Here is a 6,772-nt window from a genome sequence, read left to right on the forward strand (position 1 = left end):
CTTTGGCAACCTCATGAGAAGAAACGACTCCCTGGAAAAGACCCTGATGTTGGGAAAGATGGAGGGCACAAGGAGAAGGGGACGACAGAGGACGAGATGGTTGGATAGTGTTCTCGAAGCTACCAACATGAGTTTGAGTCACGAAGAGTCGGACACGACTAAACAACAACAACATAGTTGCTACAATACACAGTATTTTGGGGTGGGTAACAGTGGCATGCGGTGAAACTTTCCGTAGGGCAAAAGTTAGGGCTTGCAAGGGCGATTGGGGCAGGGGGCCAATGTTGTGTGTGTGAGCATTGCTGGAGCTCTGCTGCCTCCTTCCCAAAGCCCATCGGACTTTGGGAAGGTGGCGGGAGGGCTCTCGGATGCATAAGAGCATCATGCCTCTTTCCCTAAGCCAGGCAGAAGCTTCCGGGGCTTTGGGGAGGAGGCACCAGGGGAACATTTAGGAGACTAGCCTCCTCCCCCGGCCCACTGACTGCATGCTACTGGTGGGTCAAGAAAAGAGAATTAAAAAATATATGCCCATTGCTCTGATGAAGTCTGCTATTGCTTTGGGAAGCAATAGATCAATGTGTTTTTCATGAGGTAGATTACTCTCTGGCATCACATTTGAACTGAATTTATTTATTAATTGATTTATTTCCTAAGATTTCTATACGATTGAAAAACAAACAAACCTACCTACCTCAAAATCGTTTGCAAAAAGATTAAAACAATAAATTTATTGGTCAAAACAGTTAAAATATTCAGAAAATTAAAACAAACTAATAATAATATAAAAAATAAAAATAAAAGACCCACGAGGAATTTCCTGTGCTTGAGCGCACTCTCTCTCTCTTTCTCTCTCTGTCTTGCTTTGAAGCTTTCCCCATGAAAGCCTGCTCTTTACTGCTGAATCGGAGCAAACAGCAATCTGCAGAAAAACTGAATTGACGTCTGCTGCGCTTCAGCTTTAAGGAGTGGGTTTTCACAGAGAAAGCTCAGGGGAGAAAAAAAAGGAGCACTGGGGCATGGAGCTCTAAATGTGAACCTGGAAAACGTAGGGCAATAGTTCTACCTTTAAGTGTGCTTTGTTTTGGCTGGCCGATGATCAAGATAATCTAAATTTGGAAAGGTGATAGTTATTTTTTTAAGTTCATCAGAAAGGTTCCCTGTTTTGCATCCCTTTCCTTTAGTCTCTCTCTTTTCCACTCCCTCATTCACTCTCAGGTCACTCACTCACACATGCACACACACACACACACACACACAGCCACAGACTTTATCTTACCTCGCAATCTTCTCCTTTGCACACTCCCTTCTGACTCCCTTCTCTTTTTCTATGAAAAGTTGCTTGTCTCTATTCCTTCCAGCCGACTTCCAACTGCCGTGGGGCATTCCAGAACTTTCTGAGTCCAACATTCAGTGCCTTTTGTTAGAGATGGAGTCCACACAAAAGCACCCTTCTGGACATTTGTATAACAAAGGGATCTTCCCATGATTTCTAGGAAAGGCATCTTAGAGCTTTCCCTGGAATTTCTTTTAATAGGCTGGAAACCGTGTGGACTAACGGTTTGCAAATCTCCCAAAGTAATTTAATGGTGTTCTGTCTCTGTTCCTGCTCTAACCATAGGCAGGGGGGAAGAACTACAGAACCTCTAAAAATGTTGCGATCATCAACTCCCAGAGCATGGCCAGCTGCTCACGAGAAGCGCAAAAATGGTTTTATTACTCATATGAAAAAGAAAAGATACAACGCTATACTTAGAAAACGGGATTTCCTATGTCCAGTGAAATGATTGCCTGTCGTGGGCTGTGTGGCGATCACACAGGGTCCCCGGATGTTTCACCGTCTATCGATCCCTGTGCCACCACTTTATTTCTCGCTGCCACCACCTAGGACCTACTGAGTCCAGTCAGGTTTAAATTGGAACATAAACTTCTGTTTATTTATTGCAGTTTAACAAGCGTGTGGTTTCATAAACGGTATCGGTCAATTACAATCATGGGGTGCCTATCCAGACCTATAACTTGCGCTACCTGCTCTAACTCACTAAACCACCTCTCAGATAGTACCGTATTCTTTGCTCTATAAGACTCACTTTTCCCCTCCTAATAAGTAAGGGGAAATGTGTATGCGTCTTATGGAGCGAATGCAGGCTGCGCAGCTATCCCAGAAGCCAGAACAGAACAGTTCTGGCTTCTGAGATTCAGAATATTTTTTTTCTTGTTTTCCTCTCCAAAAACTAGGTGTGTCTTATGGTCTGGTGCATCTTGTAGAGCAAAATATACGGTACTTGGCTTCCTAGCTCCTAACTGTTCCTGACTCAGCTTATTTCTCTACACTAAGTCAACCTACCTACAGACTCTATCCCAATTCACTCCCACTCCAACCAACCACCCAACTCCCAACGAACTCCTCCCTTTGCCCCTCCCAGAGCTGGTTTTATAGTCCCTCTGACTCCACCCCCTGGGTTCTGATTGGGTAACTTGTTTAACTATTTCACCTCCAGCACTCTCATATGTTAATGTCACAGGCTGGCTGGACACAGAGGAATGGTGGGAGGCACTAGGTGGGGAGTGCCCAAGGGAAGAAGGCTCAGAGCCTAGGGACTTGTGGTGGGACGGCACTGAGCGGTCAGAGGAAGAAGAGGGAGCAGAGTAGGAGGAGGAGGTGTCGGAAGCTGAAGAGGTAACAGGGCTTAGTGAGCAGGAAGAGGCTGTGGTGGAGAGCACTCCAGAAGCAGAAGCAGAGGCTGGAGAGGAGGGGACTCAAAATGTTGCAAAATGCTCCCCTTCCCTCTGGTCTTTCAGGAGCAGAAGAGGCATGAAAGGGGGGGGGGGGAGCAAATTCTACTAATAAAGAGTTAACTTCATGTGCTCTGTGTGATTTATTTCTGGCTGCCTGCCTGACATTGTCCTAGTTCTGCAACTCGAGATCCTTTGAACTGGGATTACTGGGGACCAAAGCTGCTTGCTGGCCATTTGCTGCACTGTTGGGCTGCACTATAACAAAGGCCTGGATAGCTCAGCCAGTAGAGCAGGGGGCAGCAACCTTTTTCAGCAGGGGGCCGGTCCACCGTCCCTCAGACCTTGTGGGGGCCGGACTATATTTTGAAAATAAAAATGAACGAATTCCTATGCCCCACAAATAGCCCAGAGATGCATTTTAACTAAACATTCTACTCATGTAAAAACATGCTGATTCCCGGGCCATCCGTGGGCCAGATTGAGAAGGCGATTGGGCCACATCTGGCCCATGGGCCTTAGTTGCGTACCCCTGGATTAGAACATGCTGCTGATTATTAATAATAATAATAATAATAATAATGATTTTATATACCGCCCTATACCCGGGGGTGTCAGGGCGGTTCACAGAATAAAATCAAGCTATAAAACCACCAAATACCTAATGAAAATAAAAATAACGACCCAATAGCACTCCCCTCACACAAAAACACATTTTAAAGGGCATAGGATATAAATCGGATCAACCAAAGCCCTGGTTTAAAAGGAACGTTTTTGTCTGGTGCCTAAAGGTGTATAATGAAGGTGCCAGACAAACTTCCCTGGGGAGAGAATTCCACAGACGGGGAGCCACTGCAGAGAAGGCCTGTTCTCGTGTTGCCACCCTCTGGACCTCTCAAAGAGGGGCCACACGAAGGAGGGCCTTAGAAGATGATCTCAGGGTCCAGGTAGGTTCAGATGGAAAGAAGCAGTCCTTGAGGTTGCAGGTTTGATCCCCTTTTGGGACCGCTGCATATTCCTGCATTCCAGAGAATTGAACTAGATCATGGGTATAGGCAGACTAAGGCCCGGGGGCCGGATCCTGCCCAATCACCTTCTAAATCGGGCCCACTGATGGTCCGGGAATCAGCGTGTTTTTACATGAGTAGAATGTGCCCTTTTATTTAAAATGCATGCCTGGGTTATTTGTGGGGTCTGCCTGGTGTTTTACATGAGTAGAATGTGTGCTTTTATTTAAAATGCATCTCTGGGTTATTTGTGGGGCATAGGAATTCGTTCATTCCCCCCCAAAAAAAATATTCCGGCCCCCCACAAGGTCTGAGGGACCAGCCCCCTGCTGAAAAAGGTTGCTGACCCCTGAACTAGATAACCCTCCAATTCTGGAATTCTGTGATTCTATGAATTATTGCACAGCCTGAGCTTAATCCTTTGGTGCTTCAAATGGAAATTTGGATATGAGAGCATAGAGGGTCTTATACCGTGTACAAGAACTGTGACATAATGAAATAGATTCATCAAAGGGGCATTGGGGAAGTAAGAGTCGCAGAGGCATGTGACATTTTATTCTGATGTCTGCTAAAGTATACCGAACTTTCTGCTTATTTTATTCTACGTGCAACAAGGTACAGCTGTTGTTTTTTGTTTTGTTTGTATGTTTTCAGTTATTAAGTTTTCAAAACCAAAAAACATAAGCACATCTTGGGAAGAGAGAGAAAAGAATTCTGACATGCGTGGCAATCCTGGCCTCTCACTCATTCCCCAGAAAGAATTGTGCACAAAAGTGTGTAATTTCTCCCCCTGCTCTGCGTGGCGACCAAAAAAAAACAAAACCAAAAACCCACCCTCGCACAGCTGCAGTTTTACATCTGTGGCTTTAATTTTATGAATGAGCAGTCTCCTAATTATTTCAGCATTCGGGGGAATGGGGTTTGTTAGGCAGGCTAGCCATGCTTGGAATTTAGGTTTATGTAATTCTCTTCTCGCTGTATAATAGATTAGAGGCATGCTCCTGTCGGAAGCATAAAATGTACCCCTTGTTAATAAGCATTTGATATCATACTCTGAGGTGTTTCTCTCTCTCTTTTTAATGTACTCTTTGCAGCTGCAGGAGCTGGTGAAGGGAATCATGGAGTCCCCGGTTTGAATCTTGCCTCTGTCATGAACTCAGGACAGAGTTGGGCAAGCCACTCTTGATAACCCCAACTCCACCCCACACAATAGGGTGAATAAAAATGCTGACTTACCTTACAGGTGGATTATTTATTCATTTATATACCCCTGAATGCCAACATAGGCTTCCAAGTGGTTTACAAGTATAAAAACCAACCGTGCAATCATGAAAATATAAACACCCACCATTAAAATGCACAATAAAACAATCCCTTTAAAACATAGAACATCCTTATTTATGTATTTATTTATTGCTAAATCTTTTGTGCGGCACACCTGCTTTTGAAGGCATTGGAGCAGGGTTGGTAAGAAGTTGGCAACCTTAACTGAGCTACTGGAGAATGGGAGAAACAGCATAGCATTTCAGAGACTCTCTTGGGGTTTCAGTAAGAGATGACCTCTATTAGCCTAATAAAAACATATTTGAGTGGGTGATTCTTATTTCTAGCGGGTGTCCGAAAGATAGCCAAAGTATTAGAAAGGCAGGCCAATTGAAAACAGGTGCACCTGTAGATAGCGTGGGCTGTCGCAGCGATCTATGAGATAACAAATGAACCGTGAGCCAGAAGGATGATAAACTCAGCAACGGGCACCATTAATCTATATTTAATTGAACAAGTTCCTGGCCGTGAAAAAAATATATACTCTCCAACTTGGGAAAGGTGAAAAGGTTAATTGCTAACCCATTAATCACTGGCCGATTCTAAAGCTTGCTGATAAAAATTTTTTAATTGGCCAACATTGATCCTTAATTGGCGTTTTATAAGCAAAGATATAATTCTGTGTCTGGCAGCAGTTTTAATTTTTTTTTAAAAAAGGAAACATTCATCAATGGGTCAATACACGGGCAATGTCTCTAGTTATGCTGCCTGAAAGAACCAAATGTTAATTTCTTGGATCACTGCAGCACAAATTTAAGCCTGTGCAAAGAAGAACAGCAGAAACCCAGTCTAGGGGATATTGGTCCTAGGAGATTCCTTTGTCTAAAGCAGGGATGAGCTTGCTATAGTCCAGCATGGTTCTGCTTTTAACATATATAGGATGTGAAGTTTCTAATGAGGTCGTTATAGACATATATATTGTACAGTTTGTATCAGAAACAACATCAAGGAGTATAGCTAGGAACAGGGCCACAAATAAGGCTCAGAAGCAGATTTTGCTAAAACCTAAGAACATAACGCTGGTGGCGCTGTGGGTTAAACCACAGAGCCTAGGACTTGCTGATCAGAAGGTCGGCAGTTCGAATCCCTAAGAGAGGGTGAGCTCCCGTTGCTCAGTCCCTGCTCCTGCCAACCTAGCAGTTCGAAAGCACGTCAAAGTGCAAGTAGATAAATAGGTACCGCTCCGGCGGGAACGTAAACTGTTTCTGTGCGCTGCTCTGGTTTGCCAGAAGCGGCGTAGTCATGCTGGCCACATGACCTGGAAGCTGTACGCCGGCTCCCTCGGCCAATAAAGCGAGATGAGTGCTGCAACCCCAGAGTCAGCCACGACTGGACCTAATGGTCAGGGGTCCCTTTACCTTTACCTTAAGAACATAAGACGAGCCAGCTAAGTCAGGCCAATGACCCATCTAGTCCAGAGAGCCATAGTTTGACTATGTGCTGTGAAGAAAGACTTTTCTTTTATCTGTTCTGAATCTTCCAACCTACAGCTTCATTGGATGTCCACGAGTTCTAGTGTTATGAAAGATGGGGAAAAAACTGTTCTCTGCACCATGTATACGTTTATAAACTTGTATCATGACACCTCTTACTGTCAGGGACTGGACAGAGGAAGAGTGGTGGAGACTGCCGCCCCAGCCTGAACCTTCCAGAGAAGAGGACGTCAGTATAGATTTACAACACTGGTTTGTGGAGCATTAGAAATCACC

Source organism: Podarcis pityusensis (assembly GCF_964106645.2).
Source record: "Podarcis pityusensis genome assembly, chromosome: 11".
Lineage (NCBI taxonomy): Eukaryota > Metazoa > Chordata > Lepidosauria > Squamata > Lacertidae > Podarcis > Podarcis pityusensis.